A 19,237-nucleotide genomic window follows, 5' to 3' on the forward strand; every position below is an offset into this window, starting at 1 on the left:
TCCAACTCATGTCTCCCTGCACCGCCACCCCCCAGCACTGTGGGGCACCCTCCACCAGACCCCCACTCATGTCTCCCTGTACCCCACCCCCCAGCATCCAGGGGCACCCTCCACCAGGCCCCCACTCATGTCTCCCAGCACCCCCACACCCCAGCATCCAGGGGCACCCTCCACCAGGCCCCCACTCATGTCTCCCTGCACCCCCACCCCCCAGCATCCAGGGGCACCCTCCACCAGGCCCCCACTCATGTCTTCCACCCCCACCCCCCAGCATCCAAGGGCACCCTCCACCAGGCCCCCACTCATGTCTCCCAGCACCCCCACCCCCCAGCATCCAGGGGCACCCTCCACCAGGCCCCCACTCATGTCTCCCAGCACCCCCATCCCCCAGCATCCAGGGGCACCCTCCACCAAGCCCCCACTCATGTCCAACTCATGTCCCCCTGCACCCCCACCCCCGAGCACTGTGGGGCACCCTCCACCAGGCCCCCACTCATGTCTCCCTGCACCCCCACCCCCCATCATCCAGGGGCATCCTCCACCAGGCCCCACTCATGTCTCCCACCCCCCCCCCCCCCAGCAGTCAGGGGCACCCTCCACCAGGCCCCCACTCATGTCTCCCAGCACCCCCAGCCCCCAGCATCCAAGGGCACCCTCCACCGGCCCCCACTCATGTCCAACTCATGTCTCCCTGCACCCCCAATCCCCAGCACTGTGGGGCACCCTCCACCAGGCCCCCACTCATGTCTCCCTGCACCCACACCCCCCAGAATCCAGGGGCACCCTCCACCAGGCCCCACTCATGTCTATCACCCCCCCGCCCCCCAGCAGTCAGGGGCACCCTCCACCAGGCCCCCACTCATGTCTGCCTGCACCCCCACCCCCCAGCATCCAGGGGCACCCTCCACCGGCCCCCACTCATGTCCAACTCATGTCTCCCTGCACCCCCAGCACTGTGGGGCACCCTCCACCAGGCCCCCACTCATGTCTCCCTGCACCCACACCCCCCAGAATCCAGGGGCACCCTCCACCAGGCCCCCACTCATGTCTCCCAGCACCCCCACCCCCCAGCATCCAGGGGCACCCTCCACCAAGCCCCCACTCATGTCCAACTCATGTTCCGCTGCACCCCCACCCCCCAGCACTGTGGGGCACCCTCCACCAGGCCCCCACTCATGTTTCCTGCACCCCCACCCCCCAGCATCCAGGGGCACCCACCACCAGGCCCCCACTCATGTCTCCCACCCCCCCCACTCCCCAGCAGTTGGGGGCACCCTCCACCATGCCCCCACTCATGTCTCCCTGCACCCCCACCCCCCAGCATCCAGGGGCACCCTCCTCCAGGCCCCCACTCATGTCTCCCAGCACCCCCACCCCCAGCATCCAGGGGCACCCTCCACCAGGCCCCCACTCATGTCCAACTCATGTCTCCCTGCACCCCCACCCCCCAGCATCCAGGGGCACCCTCCACCAGGCCCCCACTCATGACTCCCAGCACCACCACCCCCCAGCATCCAGGGGCACCCTCCACCAGACCCCCACTCATGTCTCCCACCCCCCACCCCTCAGCAGTCAGGGGCACCCTCCACCAGGCCCCCACTCATGTCTCCCTGCACCCCCACCCCCCAGCATCCAGGGGCACCCTCCACCAGGCCCCCACTCATGTCCAACTCATGTTCCGCGGCACCCCCACCCTCCAGCACTGTGGGGCACCCTCCACCAGGCCCCCACTCATGTTTCCTGCACCCCCACCCCCCAGCATCCAGGGGCACCCACCACCAGGCCTCCACTCATGTCTCTCACCCCCCCACTCCCCAGCAGTCGGGGGCACCCTCCACCATATCCCCACTCATGTCTCCCTGCACCCCCACCCCCCAGCAGCCAGGGGCACCCTCCTCCAGGCCCCCACTCATGTCTCCCAGCAGCCCCACCCCCCAGCATCCAGGGGCACCCTCCACCAGGCCCCCACTCATGTCCAACTCATGTCTCCCTGCACCCCCACCCCCCAGCATCCAGGGGCACCCTCCACCAGGCCCCCACTCATGTCTCCCAGCACCCCCACCCCCCAGCATCCAGGGGCACCCTCCACCAGGCCCCCACTCATGTCTCCCACCCCCCACCCCTCAGCAGTCAGGGGCACCCTCCACCAGGCCCCCACTCATGTCTCCCTGCACCCCCACCCCCCAGCACTGTGGGGCACCCTCCACCAGACCCCCACTCATGTCTCCCTGCACCCCCACCCCCCAGCATCCAGGGGCACCCTCCACCAGGCCCCCACTCATGTCTCCCAGCACCCCCACACCCCAGCATCCAGGGGCACCCTCCACCAGGCCCCCACTCATGTCTCCCAGCACCCCCACCCCCCAGCAGTCAGGGACACCCTCCACCAGGCCCCCATTCATGTCTCCCTGCACCCACACCCCCCAGAATCCAGGGGCACCCTCCACCAGACCCCCACTCATGTCTCCCTGCACCCCCACCCCCCAGCATCCAGGGGCACCCTCCACCAGGCCCCCACTCATGTCTCCCAGCACTCCCACCCCCCAGCATCCAGGGGCACCCTCCACCAGGCCCCCACTCATGTCTACCACCCCCCACCCCTCAGCAGTCAGGGGCACCCTCCACCAGGCCCCCACTCATGTCTCCCTGCACCCCCACCCCCAGCATCCAGGGGCACCATCCACCAGGCCCCCACTCATGTCCAACTCATGTCTCCCTGCACCCCCACCCCCCAGCACTGTGGGGCACCCTCCACCAGACCCCCACTCATGTCTCCCTGCACCCCACCCCCCAGCATCCAGGGGCACCCTCCACCAGGCCCCCACTCATGTCTCCCAGCACCCCCACACCCCAGCATCCAGGGGCACCCTCCACCAGGCCCCCACTCATGTCTCCCAGCACCCCCACCCCCCAGCAGTCAGGGGCACCCTCCACCAGGCCCCCACTCATGTCTCCCTGCACCCACACCCCCCAGAATCCAGGGGCACCCTCCACCAGGCCCCCACTCATGTCTCCCAGCACCCCCACCCCCCAGCATCCAGTGGCACCCTCCACCAGGCCCCCACTCATGTCCAACTCATGTCTCCCTGCACCCCCACCCCCCAGCACTGTGGGGCACCCTCCACCAGACCCCCACTCATGTCTCCCTGCACCCCCACCCCCCAGCATCCAGGGGCACCCTCCACCAGGCCCCCACTCATGTCTCCCAGCACCCCCACAACCCAGCATCCAGGGGCACCCTCCACCAGGCCCCCACTCATGTCTCCCAGCACCCCCACCCCCCAGCAGTCAGGGGCACCCTCCACCAGGCCCCCACTCATGTCTCCCTGCATCCCCACCCCCCAGCATCCAGGGGCCCCCTCCACCAGACCCCCACTCATGTCTCCCAGCACCCCCACCCCCCAGCATCCAGGGGCACCCTCCACCAGGCCCCACTCATGTCTACCACTCCCCTACCCCTCAGCAGTCAGGGGCACCCTCCACCAGGCCCCCACTCATGTCTCCCTGCACCCCCACCCCCCAGCATCCAGGGGCACCCTCCACCAGGCCCCCACTCATGTCTCCCACCCCCCACCCCCCAGCATCCAAGGGCACCCTCCACCAGGCCCCCACTCATGTCTCCCAGCACCCCCACCCCCCAGCATCCAGGGGCACCCTCCACCAGGCCCCCACTCATGTCTCCCAGCACCCCCACCCCCCAGCATCCAGGGGCACTCTCCACCAAGCCCCCACTCATGTCCAACTCATGTCCCCCTGCACCCCCACCCCCGAGCACTGTGGGGCACCCTCCACCAGGCCCCCACTCATGTCTCCCTACACCCCCACCCCCCAGCATCCAGGGGCACCCTCCACCAGGCCCCACTCATGTCTCCCACCCCCCCAGCAGTCAGGGGCACCCTCCACCAGGCCCCCACTCATGTCTCCCAGCACCCCCACCCCCCAGCATCCAAGGGCACCCTCCACCGGCCCCCACTCATGTCCAACTCATGTCTCCCTGCACCCCCACCCCCCAGCACTGTGGGGCACCCTCCACCAGGCCCCCACTCATGTCTCCCTGCACCCACACCCCCCAGAATCCAGGGGCACCCTCCACCAGGCCCCCACTCATGTCTCCCAGCACCCCCACCCCCCAGCATTCAAGGGCACCCTCCACCAAGCCCCCACTCATATCCAACTCATGTTCCGCTGCACCCCCACCCCCCAGCACTGCGGGGCACCCTCCACCAGGCCCCCACTCATGTTTCCTGCACCCCCACCCCCCAGCATCCAGGGGCACCCACCACCAGGCCCCCACTCATGTCTCCCACCCCCCCCACTCCCCAGCAGTCGGGGGCAGCCTCCACCATTCCCCCACTCATGTCTCCCTGCACCCCCACCCCCCAGCATCCAGGGGCACCCTCCTCCAGGCCCCCACTCATGTCTCCCAGCACCCCCACCCCCAGCATCCAGGGGCACCCTCCACCAGGCCCCCACTCATGTCCAACTCATGTCTCCCTGCACCCCCACCCCCCAGCATCCAGGGGCACCCTCCACCAGGCCCCCACTCATGACTCCCAGCACCCCCACCCCCCAGCATCCAGGGGCACCCTCCACCAGGCCCCCACTCATGTCTCCCACCCCCCCCACCCCTCAGCAGTCAGGGGCACCCTCCACCAGGCCCCCACTCATGTCTCCCTGCACCCCCACCCCCCAGCATCCAGGGGCACCCTCCACCAGGCCCCCACTCATGTCCAACTCATGTCTCCCTGCACCCCCACCCCCCAGCACTGTGGGGCACCCTCCACCAGACCCCCACTCATGTCTCCCTGCACCCCCACCCCCCAGCATCCAGGGGCACCCTCCACCAGGCCCCACTCATGTCTCCCAGCACCCCCACACCCCAGCATCCAGGGGCACCCTCCACCAGGCCCCCACTCATGTCTGCCAGCACCTCACACCCCAGCAGTCAGGGGCACCCTCCACCAGGCCCCCACTCATGTCTCCCTGCACCCACACCCCCCAGAATCCAGGGGCACCCTCCACCAGGCCCCCACTCATGTCCAACTCATGTTCCGCTGCACCCCCACCCCCAGCACTGTGGGGCACCCTCCACCAGGCCCCCACTCATGTTTCCTGCACCCCCACCCCCCAGCATCCAGGGGCACCCACCACCAGGCCCCCACTCATGTCTCCCAGCACCCCCACCCCCCAGCATCCAAGGGCACCCTCCACCGGTCCCCACTCATGTCCAACTCATGTCTCCCTGCACCCCCACTCCCCAGCACTGTGGGGCACCCTCCACCAGGCCCCCACTCATGTCTCCCTGCACCCACACCCCCCAGAATCCAGGGGCACCCTCCACCAGGCCCCACTCATGTCTCCCACCCCCCCACCCCCCAGCAGTCAGGGGCACCCTCCACCAGGCCCCCACTCATGTCTGCCTGCACCCCCACCCCCCAGCATCCAGGGGCACCCTCCACCGGCCCCCACTCATGTCCAACTCATGTCTCCCTTCACCCCCACCCCCCAGCACTGTGGGGCACCCTCCACCAGGCCCCCACTCATGTCTCCCTGCACCCACACCCCCCAGAATCCAGGGGCACCCTCCACCAGGCCCCCACTCATGTCTCCCAGCACCCCCACCCCCCAGCATCCAGGGGCACCCTCCACCAAGCCCCCACTCATGTCCAACTCATGTTCCGCTGCACCCCCACCCCACAGCACTGTGGGGCACCCTCCACCAGGCCCCCACTCATGTTTCCTGCACCCCCACCCCCCAGCATCCAGGGGAACCCACCACCAGGCCCCCACTCATGTCTCCCACCCCCCCCCCACTCCCCAGCAGTTGGGGGCACCCTCCACCATGCCCCCACTCATGTCTCCCGGCACCCCCACCCCCCAGCATCCAGGGGCACCCTCCTCCAGGCCCCCACTCATGTCTCCCAGCACCCCCACCCCCCAGCATCCAGGGGCACCCTCCACCAGGCCCCCACTCATGTCCAACTCATGTCTCCCTGCACCCCCACCCCCCAGCATCCAGGGGCACCCTCCACCAGGCCCCCACTCATGACTCCCAGCACCCCCACCCCCCAGCATCCAGGGGCACCCTCCATCAGGCCCCCACTCATGTCTCCCACCCGCCCACCCCTCAGCAGTCAGGGGCACCCTCCACCAGGCCCCCACTCATGTCTCCCTGCACCCCCACCCCCCAGCATCCAGGGGCACCCTCCACCAGGCCCCCACTCATGTCCAACCCATGTCTCCCTGCACCCCCACCCCCCAGCACTGTGGGGCACCCTCCACCAGGCCCCCACTCATGTCTCCCAGCACCCCCACACCCCAGCAACCAGGGGCACCCTCCACCAGGCCCCACTCATGTCTCCCAGCACCCCCACACCCCAGCATCCAGGGGCACCCTCCAACAGGCCCCCACTCATGTCTCCCAGCACCCCACCCACCAGCAGTCAGGGGCACCCTCCACCAGGCCCCCACTCATGTCTCCCTGCACCCACATCCCCCAGAATCCAGGGGCACCCTCCACCAGGCCCCCACTCATGTCTCCCTGCACCCCCACCCCCCAGCATCCGGGGGCACCCTCCACCAGGCCCCCACTCATGTCTCCCAGCACTCCCACCCGCCAGCATCCAGGGGCACCCTCCACCAGGCCCCCACTCATGTCTCCCAGCACCCCCACACCCCAGCATCCAGGGGCACCCTCCACCAGGCCCCCACTCATGTCTCCCAGCACCCCCACCCCCCAGCAGTCAGGGGCACCCTCCACCAGGCCCCCACTCATGTCTCCCTGCACCCACACCCCCCAGAATCCAGGGGCACCCTCCACCAGGCCCCCACTCATGTCTACCACCCCCCACCCCTCAGCAGTCTGGGGCACCCTCCACCAGGCCCCCACTCATGTCTCCCTGCACCCCCACACCCCAGCATCCAGGGGCACCCTCCACCAGGCCCCCACTCATGTCCAACGCATGTCTCCCTGCACCCCCACCCCCCTGCACTGTGGGGCACCCTCCACCAGACCCCCACTCATGTCTCCCTGCACCCCCACCCCCCAGCATCCAGGGGCACCCTCCACCAGGCCCCCACTCATGTCTCCCAGCACCCCCACACCCCAGCATCCAGGGGCACCCTCCACCAGGCCCCCACTCATGTCTCCCAGCACCCCCACCCCCCAGCAGTCAGGGGCACCCTCCACCAGGCCCCCACTCATGTCTCCCTGCACCCACACCCCCAGAATCCAGGGGCACCCTCCACCAGGCCCCCACTCATGTCTCCCAGCACCCCCACCCCCCAGCATCCAGGGGCACCCTCCACCAAGCCCCCACTCATGTCCAACTCATGTTCCGCTGCACCCCCACCCCCCAGCACTGTGGGGCACCCTCCACCAGGCCCCCACTCATGTCTCCCTGCACCCCCACCCCCCAGCATCCAGGGGCACCCTCCACCAGGCCCCCACTCATCTCTCCCAGCACCCCCACCCCCCAGCATCCAGGGGCACCCTCCACCAGGCCCCACTCATGTCTACCACTCCCCTACCCCTCAGCAGTCAGGGGCACCCTCCACCAGGCCCCCACTCATGTCTCCCTGCACCCCCACCCCCCAGCATCCAGGGGCACCCTCCACAGGCCCCCACTCATGTCCAACTCATGTCTCCCTGCACCCCCACCCCCCAGCACTGTGGGGCACCCTCCACCAGGCCCCCACTCATGTCTCCCTGCACCCCCACCCCCCAGCATCCAGGGTCACACTCCACCAGGCCCCCACTCATGTCTCCCAGCACCCCCACCCCCCAGCATCCAGGGGCACCCTCCACCAGGCCCTCGCTCATGGTTCCCAGCACCCCCACCCCCAGCATCCAGGGGCACCCTCCACCAGGCCCCACTCATGTCCAACTCATGTCTCCCTGCACCCCCACCCCCCAGCTCTGTGGGGCACCCTCCACCAGGCCCCCACTCATGTCTCCCTGCACCCCCACCCCCCCAGCATCCAGGGGCACCCTCCACCAGGCCCCCACTCATGTCTCCCACCCCCCCACCCCCCAGCAGTCAGGGGCACCCTCCACCAGGCCCCCACTCATGTCTCCCTGCACCCCCACCCCCCAGCATCCAAGGGCACCCTCCACCAGGCCTCCATTCATGTCTCCCAGCACCCCCACCCCCCAGCATCCAGGGGCACCCTCCACCAGGCCCCCACTCATGTCTCCCAGCACCCCCACCCCCCAGCATCCAGGGGCACCCTCCACCAAGCCCCCACTCATGTCCAACTCATGTCCCCCTGCACCCCCACCCCCCAGCATCCAGGGGCACCCTCCACCAGGCCCCACTCATGTCTCCCACCCCCCCACCCCCCAGCAGTCAGTGGCACCCTCCACCAGGCCCCCACTCATGTCTCCCTGCACCCCCAGCATCCAGGGGCACCCTCCACCGGCCCCCACTCATATCCAACTCATGTCTCCCTGCACCCCCACCCCCCAGCACTGTGGGGCACCCTCCACCAGGCCCCCACTCATATCTCCCTGCACCCACACCCCCAGAATCCAGGGGCACCCTCCACCAGGCCCCCACTCATGTCTCCCAGCACCCCCACCCCCCAGCATCCAGGAGCACCCTCCACCAAGCCCCCACTCATGTCCAACTCATGTTCCGCTGCACCCCCACCCCCCAGCACTGTGGGGCACCCTCCATCAGGCCCCCCCTCATGTTTCCAGCACCCCCACCTCCCAGCATCCAGGGGCACCCTCCACCAGGCCCCCACTCATGTCTCCCAGCACCCCCACACCCCAGCATCCAGGGGCACCCTCCACCAGGCCCCACTCATGTCTCCCAGCACCCCCACACCCCAGCATCCAGGGGCACCCTCCACCAGGCCCCCACTCATGTCTCCCAGCACCCCACCCCCCAGCAGTCAGGGGCACCCTCCACCAGGCCCCCACTCATGTCTCCCTGCACCCACACCCCCCAGAATCCAGGGGCACACTCCACCAGGCCCCCACTCATGTCTCCCTGCACCCCCACCCCCCAGCATCCGGGGGCACCCTCCACCAGGCCCCCACTCATGTCTCCCAGCACTCCCACCCCCCAGCATCCAGGGGCACCCTCCACCAGGCCCCCACTCATGTCTACCACCCCCCACCCCTCAGCAGTCTGGGGCACCCTCCACCAGGCCCCCACTCATGTCTCCCTGCACCCCCACCCCCCAGCATCCAGGGGCACCCTCCACCAGGCCCCCACTCATGTCCAACTCATGTCTCCCTGCACCCCCACCCCCCTGCACTGTGGGGCACCCTCCACCAGACCCCCACTCATGTCTCCCTGCACCCCCACCCCCCAGCATCCAGGGGCACCCTCCACCAGGCCCCCACTCATGTCTCCCAGCACCCCCACATCCCAGCATCCAGGGGCACCCTCCACCAGGCCCCCACTCATGTCTCCCAGCACCCCCACCCCCCAGCAGTCAGGGGCACCCTCCACCAGGCCCCCACTCATGTCTCCCTGCACCCACACCCCCAGAATCCAGGGGCACCCTCCACCAGGCCCCCACTCATGTCTCCCAGCACCCCCACCCCCCACATCCAGGGGCACCCTCCACCAAGCCCCCACTCATGTCCAACTCATGTTCCGCTGCACCCCCACCCCCCAGCACTGTGGGGCACCCTCCACCAGGCCCCCACTCATGTCTCCCTGCACCCTCACCCCCCAGCATCCAGGGGCACCCTCCACCAGGCCCCCACTCATGTCTCCCAGCACCCCCACCCCCCAGCATCCAGGGGCACCCTCCACCAGGCCCCACTCATGTCTACCACTCCCCTACCCCTCAGCAGTCAGGGGCACCCTCCACCAGGCCCCCACTCATGTCTCCCTGCACCCCCACCCCCCAGCATCCAGGGGCACCCTCCACAGGCCCCCACTCATGTCCAACTCATGTCTCCCTGCACCCCCACCCCCCAGCACTGTGGAGCACCCTCCACCAGGCCCCCACTCATGTCTCCCTGCACCCCCACCCCCCAGCATCCAGGGTCACACTCCACCAGGCCCCCACTCATGTCTCCCAGCACCCCCACCCCCCAGCATCCAGGGTCACCCTCCACCAGGCCCTTACTCATGGTTCCCAGCACCCCCACCCCCCAGCATCCAGGGGCACCCTCCACCAGGCCCCACTCATGTCCAACTCATGTCTCCCTGCACCCCCACCCCCCAGCTCTGTGGGGCACCCTCCACCAGGCCCCCACTCATGTCTCCCTGCACCCCCACCCCCCAGCATCCAGGGGCACCCTCCACCAGGCCCCCACTCATGTCTCCCACCCCCCCACCCCCCAGCAGTCAGGGGCACCCTCCACCAGGCCCCCACTCATGTCTCCCTGCACCCCCACCCCCCAGCATCCAAGGGCACCCTCCACCAGGCCCCCATTCATGTCTCCCAGCACCCCCACCCCCCAGCATCCAGGGGCACCCTCCACCAGGCCCCCACTCATGTCTCCCAGCACCCCCACCCCCCAGCATCCAGGGGCACCCTCCACCAAGCCCCCACTCATGTCCAACTCATGTCCCCCTGCACCCCCATCCCCCAGCACTGTGGGGCACCCTCCACCAGGCCCCCACTCATGTCTCCCTGCACCCCCACCCCCCAGCATCCAGGGGCACCCTCCACCAGGCCCCACTCATGTCTCCCACCCCCCCCGCCCCCCAGCAGTCAGGGGCACCCTCCACCAGGCCCCCACTCATGTCTCCCTGCACCCCCAGCATCCAGGAGGACCCTCCACCGGCCCCCACCATATCCAACTCATGTCTCCCTGCACCCCCACCCCCCAGCACTGTGGGGCACCCTCCACCAGGCCCCCACTCATATCTCCCTGCACCCACACCCCCAGAATCCAGGGGCACCCTCCACCAGGCCCCCACTCATGTCTCCCAGCACCCCCAGCATCCAGGAGCACCCTCCACCAAGCCCCCACTCATGTCCAACTCATGTTCCGCTGCACCCCCACCCCCCAGCACTGTGGGGCACCCTCCACCAGGCCCCCACTCATGTTTCCAGCACCCCCACCTCCCAGCATCCAGGGGCACCCTCCACCAGGCCCCCACTCATGTCTCCCAGCACCCCCACACCCCAGCATCCAGGGGCACCCTCCACCAGGCCCCCACTCATGTCTCCCAGCACCCCCACCCCCCAGCAGTCAGGGGCACCCTCCACCAGGCCCCCACTCATGTCTCCCTGCACCCACACCCCCCAGAATCCAGGGGCACCCTCCACCAGGCCCCCACTCATGTCTCCCAGCATCCCCACCCCCCAGCATCCAGTGGCACCCTCCACCAAGCCCCCACTCATGTCCAACTCATGTTCCGCTGCACCCCCACCCCCCAGCACTGTGGGGCACCCTCCACCAGGCCCCCACTCATGACTCCCTGCACCCCCACCCCCCAGTACCCAGGGGCACCCTCCACCAGACCCCCACTCATGTCTCCCAGCACCCCCACCCCCCAGCATCCAGGAGCACCCTCCACCAGGCCCCACTCATGTCTACCACTCCCCTACCCCTCAGCAGTCAGGGGCACCCTCCACCAGGCCCCCACTCATGTCTCCCTGCACCCCCACCCCCCAGCATCCAGGAGCACCCTCCACCAGGCCCCCACTCATGTCTCCCACCCCCACCCCCCAGCATCCAAGGGCACCCTCCACCAGGCCCCCACTCATGTCTCTCAGCACCCCCACCCCCCAGCATCCAGGGGCACCCTCCACCAGGACCCCACTCATGTCTCCCAGCACCCCCACCCCCCAGCATCCAGGGGCACCCTCCACGAAGCCCCCACTCATGTCCAACTCATGTCCCCCTGCACCCCCACCCCCCAGCACTGTGGGGCACCCTCCACCAGGCCCCCACTCATCTCTCCCTGCACCCCCACCCCCCAGCATCCAGGGGCACCCTCCAACAGGCCCCACTCATGTCTCCCACCCCCCCCAGCAGTCAGGGGCACCCTCCACCAGGACCCCACTCATGTCTCCCAGCACCCCCACCCCCCAGCATCCAGGGGCACCCTCCATCGGCCCCCACTCATGTCCAATTCATGTCTCCCTGCACCCCCACTCCCCAGCACTGTGGGGCACCCTCCACCAGGCCCCCACTCATGTCTCCCTGCACCCACACCCCCCAAAATCCAGGGGCACCCTCCACCAGGCCCCACTCATGTCTCCCACCCCCCCGCCCCCCAGCAGTCAGGGACACCCTCCACCAGGCCACCACTCATGTCTGCCTGCACCCCCACCCCCCAGCATCCAGGGGCACCCTCCACCGGCCCCCACTCATGTCCAACTCATGTCTCCCTGCACCCCCACCCCCCAGCACTGTGGGGCACCCTCCACCAGGCCCCCACTCATGTCTCCCTGCACCCACACCCCCCAGAATCCAGGGGCACCCTCCACCAGGCCCCCACTCATGTCTCCCAGCACCCCCACCCCCCAGCATCCAGGGGCACCCTCCACCAAGCCCCCACTCATGTCCAACTCATGTTCTGCTGCACCCCCACCCCCCAGCACTGTGGGGCACCCTCCACCAGGCCCCCACTCATGTTTCCTGCACCCCCACCCCCCAGCATCCAGGGGCACCCACCACCAGGCCCCCACTCATGTCTCCCACCCCCCCACTCCCCAGCAGTCGAGGGCACCCTCCACCATGCCCCCACTCATGTCTCCCTGCACCCCCACCCCCCAGCATCCAGGGGCACCCTCCACCAGGCCCCCACTCATGTCTCCCAGCACTCCCACCCCCCAGCATCCAGGGGCACCCTCCACCGGCCCCCACTCATGTCCAACTCATGTCTCCCTGCACCCCCACTCCCCGGCACTGTGGGGCACCCTCCACCAGGCCCCCACTCATGTCTCCCTGCACCCACACCCCCCAGAATCCAGGGGCACCCTCCACCAGGCCCCACTCATGTCTCCCACCCCCCCACCCACCAGCAGTCAGGGGCACCCTCCACCAGGCCCCACTCATGTCCAACTCATGTCTCCCTGCACCCCCACCCCCCAGCTCTGTGGGGCACCCTCCACCAGGCCCCCACTCATGTATCCCTGCACCCCCACCCCCCAGCATCCAGGGGCACCCTCCACCAGGCCCCCACTCATGTCTCCCACCCCCCCAGCCCCCAGCAGTCAGGGGCACCCTCCGCCAGGCCAGCACTCATGTCTCCCTGCACCCCCACCTCCCAGCATCCAAGGGCACCCTCCACCAGGCCCCCATTAATGTCTCCCAGCACCCCCACCCCCCAGCATCCAGGGGCACCCTCCACCAGGCCCCCACTCATGTCTCCCAGCACCCCCACCCCCCAGCATCCAGGGGCACCCTCCACCAAGCCCCCACTCATGTCCAACTCATGTTCCGCTGCACCCCCACCCCCCAGCACTGTGGGGCACCCTCCACCAGGCCCCCACTCATGTCTCCCTGCACCCCCACCCCCCAGTACCCAGGGGCACCCTCCACCAGACCCCCACTCATGTCTCCCAGCACCCCCACCCCCCAGCATCCAGGGGCACCCTCCACCAGGCCCAACTCATGTCTACCACTCCCCTACCCCTCAGCAGTCAGGGGCACCCTCCACCAGGCCCCCACTCATGTCTCCCTGCACCCCCACCCCCCAGCATCCAGGAGCACCCTCCACCAGGCCCCCACTCATGTCTCCCACCCCCACCCCCCAGCATCCAAGGGCACCCTCCACCAGGCCCCCACTCATGTCTCTCAGCACCCCCACCCCCCAGCATCCAGGGGCACCCTCCACCAGGACCCCACTCATGTGTCCCAGCACCCCCACCCCCCAGCATCCAGGGGCACCCTCCACGAAGCCCCCACTCATGTCCAACTCATGTCCCCCTGCACCCCCACCCCCCAGCACTGTGGGGCACCCTCCACCAGGCCCCCACTCATCTCTCCCTGCACCCCCACCCCCCAGCATCCAGGGGCACCCTCCACCAGGCCCCACTCATGTCTCCCACCCCCCCGCCCCCCAGCAGTCAGGGACACCCTCCACCAGGCCACCACTCATGTCTGCCTGCACCCCCACCCCCCAGCATCCAGGGGCACCCTCCACCGGCCCCCACTCATGTCCAACTCATGTCTCCCTGCACCCCCACCCCCCAACACTGTGGGGCACCCTCCACCAGGCCCCCACTCATGTCTCCCTGCACCCACACCCCCCAGAATCCAGGGGCACCCTCCACCAGGCCCCCACTCATGTCTCCCTGCACCCCCACCCCCCAGCATCCAGGGGCACCCTCCACCAGGCCCCACTCATGTCTCCCACCCCCCCAGCAGTCAGGGGCACCCTCCACCAGGCCCCCACTCATGTCTCCCAGCACCCCCACCCCCCAGCATCCAAGGGCACCCTCCACCGGCCCCCACTCATGTCCAACTCATGTCTCCCTGCACCCCCACCCCCCAGCACTGTGGGGCACCCTCCACCAGGCCCCCACTCATGTCTCCCTGCACCCACACCCCCCAGAATCCAGGGGCACCCTCCACCAGGCCCCCACTCATGTCTCCCAGCACCCCCACCCCCCAGCATTCAAGGGCACCCTCCACCAAGCCCCCACTCATTTCCAACTCATGTTCCGCTGCACCCCCACCCCCCAGCACTGCGGGGCACCCTCCACCAGGCCCCCACTCATGTTTCCTGCACCCCCACCCCCCAGCATCCAGGGGCACCCACCACCAGGCCCCCACTCATGTCTCCCACCCCCCCCCACTCCCCAGCAGTCGGGGGCAGCCTCCACCATTCCCCCACTCATGTCTCCCTGCACCCCCACCCCCCAGCATCCAGGGGCACCCTCCTCCAGGCCCCCACTCATGTCTCCCAGCACCCCCACCCCCAGCATCCAGGGGCACCCTCCACCAGGCCCCCACTCATGTCCAACTCATGTCTCCCTGCACCCCCACCCCCCAGCATCCAGGGGCACCCTCCACCAGGCCCCCACTCATGACTCCCAGCACCCCCACCACCCAGCATCCAGGGGCACCCTCCACCAGGCCCCCACTCATGTCTCCCACCCCCCCCACCCCTCAGCAGTCAGGGGCACCCTCCACCAGGCCCCCACTCATGTCTCCCTGCACCCCCACCCCCCAGCATCCAGGGGCACCCTCCACCAGGCCCCCACTCATGTCCAACTCATGTCTCCCTGCACCCCCACCCCCCAGCACTGTGGGGCACCCTCCACCAGACCCCCACTCATGTCTCCCTGCACCCCCACCCCCCAGCATCCAGGGGCACCCTCCACCAGGCCCCACTCATGTCTCCCAGCACCCCCACACCCCAGCATCCAGGGGCACCCTCCACCAGGCCCCCACTCATGTCTCCCAGCACCTCACACCCCAGCAGTCAGGGGCACCCTCCACCAGGCCCCCACTCATGTCTCCCTGCACCCACACCCCCCAGAATCCAGGGGCACCCTCCACCAGGCCCCCACTCATGTCCAACTCATGTTCCGCTGCACCCCCACCCCCAGCACTGTGGGGCACCCTCCACCAGGCCCCCACTCATGTTTCCTGCACCCCCACCCCCCAGCATCCAGGGGCACCCACCACCAGGCCCCCACTCATGTCTCCCAGCACCCCCACCCCCCAGCATCCAAGGGCACCCTCCACCGGTCCCCACTCATGTCCAACTCATGTCTCCCTGCACCCCCACTCCCCAGCACTGTGGGGCACCCTCCACCAGGCCCCCACTCATGTCTCCCTGCACCCACACCCCCCAGAATCCAGGGGCACCCTCCACCAGGCCCCACTCATGTCTCCCACCCCCCCACCCCCCAGCAGTCAGGGGCACCCTCCACCAGGCCCCCACTCATGTCTGCCTGCACCCCCACCCCCCAGCATCCAGGGGCACCCTCCACCGGCCCCCACTCATGTCCAACTCATGTCTCCCTTAACCCCCACCCCCCAGCACTGTGGGGCACCCTCCACCAGGCCCCCACTCATGTCTCCCTGCACCCACACCCCCCAGAATCCAGGGGCACCCTCCACCAGGCCCCCACTCATGTCTCCCAGCACCCCCACCCCCCAGCATCCAGGGGCACCCTCCACCAAGCCCCCACTCATGTCCAACTCATGTTCCGCTGCACCCCCACCCCCCAGCACTGTGGGGCACCCTCCACCAGGCCCCCACTCATGTTTCCTGCACCCCCACCCCCCAGCATCCAGGGGCACCCACCACCAGGCCCCCACTCATGTCTCCCACCCCCCCCCACTCCCCAGCAGTTGGGGGCACCCTCCACCATGCCCCCACTCATGTCTCCCGGCACCCCCACCCCCCAGCATCCAGGGGCACCCTCCTCCAGGCCCCCACTCATGTCTCCCAGCACCCCCACCCCCCAGCATCCAGGGGCACCCTCCACCAGGCCCCCACTCATGTCCAACTCATGTCTCCCTGCACCCCCACCCCCCAGCATCCAGGGGCACCCTCCACCAGGCCCCCACTCATGACTCCCAGCACCCCCACCCCCCAGCATCCAGGGGCACCCTCCATCAGGCCCCCACTCATGTCTCCCACCCGCCCACCCCTCAGCAGTCAGGGGCACCCTCCACCAGGCCCCCACTCATGTCTCCCTGCACCCCCACCCCCCAGCATCCAGGGGCACCCTCCACCAGGCCCCCACTCATGTCCAACCCATGTCTCCCTGCACCCCCACCCCCCAGCACTGTGGGGCACCCTCCACCAGGCCCCCACTCATGTCTCCCAGCACCCCCACACCCCAGCAACCAGGGGCACCCTCCACCAGGCCCCACTCATGTCTCCCAGCACCCCCACACCCCAGCATCCAGGGGCACCCTCCAACAGGCCCCCACTCATGTCTCCCAGCACCCCACCCCCCAGCAGTCAGGGGCACCCTCCACCAGGCCCCCACTCATGTCTCCCTGCACCCACATCCCCCAGAATCCAGGGGCACCCTCCACCAGGCCCCCACTCATGTCTCCCTGCACCCCCACCCCCCAGCATCCGGGGGCACCCTCCACCAGGCCCCCACTCATGTCTCCCAGCACTCCCACCCGCCAGCATCCAGGGGCACCCTCCACCAGGCCCCCACTCATGTCTCCCAGCACCCCCACACCCCAGCATCCAGGGGCACCCTCCACCAGGCCCCCACTCATGTCTCCCAGCACCCCCACCCCCCAGCAGTCAGGGGCACCCTCCACCAGGCCCCCACTCATGTCTCCCTGCACCCACACCCCCCAGAATCCAGGGGCACCCTCCACCAGGCCCCCACTCATGTCTACCACCCCCCACCCCTCAGCAGTCTGGGGCACCCTCCACCAGGCCCCCACTCATGTCTCCCTGCACCCCCACACCCCAGCATCCAGGGGCACCCTCCACCAGGCCCCCACTCATGTCCAACGCATGTCTCCCTGCACCCCCACCCCCCTGCACTGTGGGGCACCCTCCACCAGACCCCCACTCATGTCTCCCTGCACCCCCACCCCCCAGCATCCAGGGGCACCCTCCACCAGGCCCCCACTCATGTCTCCCAGCACCCCCACACCCCAGCATCCAGGGGCACCCTCCACCAGGCCCCCACTCATGTCTCCCAGCACCCCCACCCCCTAGCAGTCAGGGGCACCCTCCACCAGGCCCCCACTCATGTCTCCCAGCACCCCCACCCCCCAGCATCCAGGGGCACCCTCCACCAAGCCCCCACTCATGTCCAACTCATGTTCCGCTGCACCCCCACCCCCCAGCACTGTGGGGCACCCTCCACCAGGCCCCCACTCATGTCTCCCTGCACCCCCACCCCCCAGCATCCAGGGGCACCTTCCACCAGGCCCCCACTCATCTCTCCCAGCACCCCCACCCCCCAGCATCCAGGGGCACCCTCCACCAGGCCCCACTCATGTCTACCACTCCCCTACCCCTCAGCAGTCAGGGGCACCCTCCACCAGGCCCCCACTCATGTCTCCCTGCACCCCCACCCCCCAGCATCCAGGGGCACCCTCCACAGGCCCCCACTCATGTCCAACTCATGTCTCCCTGCACCCCCACCCCCCAGCACTGTGGGGCACCCTCCACCAGGCCCCCACTCATGTCTCCCTGCACCCCCACCCCCCAGCATCCAGGGTCACACTCCACCAGGCCCCCACTCATGTCTCCCAGCACCCCCACCCCCCAGCATCCAGGGGCACCCTCCACCAGGCCCTCGCTCATGGTTCCCAGCACCCCCACCCCCAGCATCCAGGGGCACCCTTCACCAGGCCCCACTCATGTCCAACTCATGTCTCCCTGCACCCCCACCCGCCAGCTCTGTGGGGCACCCTCCACCAGGCCCCCACTCATGTCTCCCTGCACCCCCACCCCCCCAGCATCCAGGGGCACCCTCCACCAGGCCCCCACTCATGTCTCCCACCCCCCCACCCCCCAGCAGTCAGGGGCACCCTCCACCAGGCCCCCACTCATGTCTCCCTGCACCCCCACCCCCCAGCATCCAAGGGCACCCTCCACCAGGCCCCCATTCATGTCTCCCAGCACCCCCACCCCCCAGCATCCAGGGGCACCCTCCACCAGGCCCCCACTCATGTCTCCCAGCACCCCCACCCCCCAGCATCCAGGGGCACCCTCCACCAAGCCCCCACTCATGTCCAACTCATGTCCCCCTGCACCCCCACCCCCCAGCATCCAGGGGCACCCTCCACCAGGCCCCACTCATGTCTCCCACCCCCCCCCCACCCCCCAGCAGTCACCAGGCCCCCACTCATGTCTCCCTGCACCCCCAGCATCCAGGGGCACCCTCCACCGGCCCCCACTCATATCCAACTCATGTCTCCCTGCACCCCCACCCCCCAGCACTGTGGGGCAACCTCCACCAGGCCCCCACTCATATCTCCCTGCACCCACACCCCCAGAATCCAGGGGCACCCTCCACCAGGCCCCCACTCATGTCTCCCAGCACCCCCACCCCCCAGCATCCAGGAGCACCCTCCACCAAGCCCCCACTCATGTCCAACTCATGTTCCGCTGCACCCCCACCCCCCAGCACTGTGGGGCACCCTCCACCAGGCCCCTCCTCATGTTTCCAGCACCCCCACCTCCCAGCATCCAGGGGCACCCTCCACCAGGCCCCCACTCATGTCTCCCAGCACCCCCACACCCCAGCATCCAGGGGCACCCTCCACCAGGCCCCACTCATGTCTCCCAGCACCCCCACACCCCAGCATCCAGGGGCACCTTCCACCAGGCCCCCACTCATGTCTCCCAGCACCCCACCCCCCAGC

This window comes from Ambystoma mexicanum, chromosome 11 (genome assembly GCF_040938575.1).
Source record: "Ambystoma mexicanum isolate Mex_15411 chromosome 11, UKY_AmexF1_1, whole genome shotgun sequence".
NCBI classification, from domain to species: Eukaryota; Metazoa; Chordata; class Amphibia; order Caudata; family Ambystomatidae; genus Ambystoma; species Ambystoma mexicanum.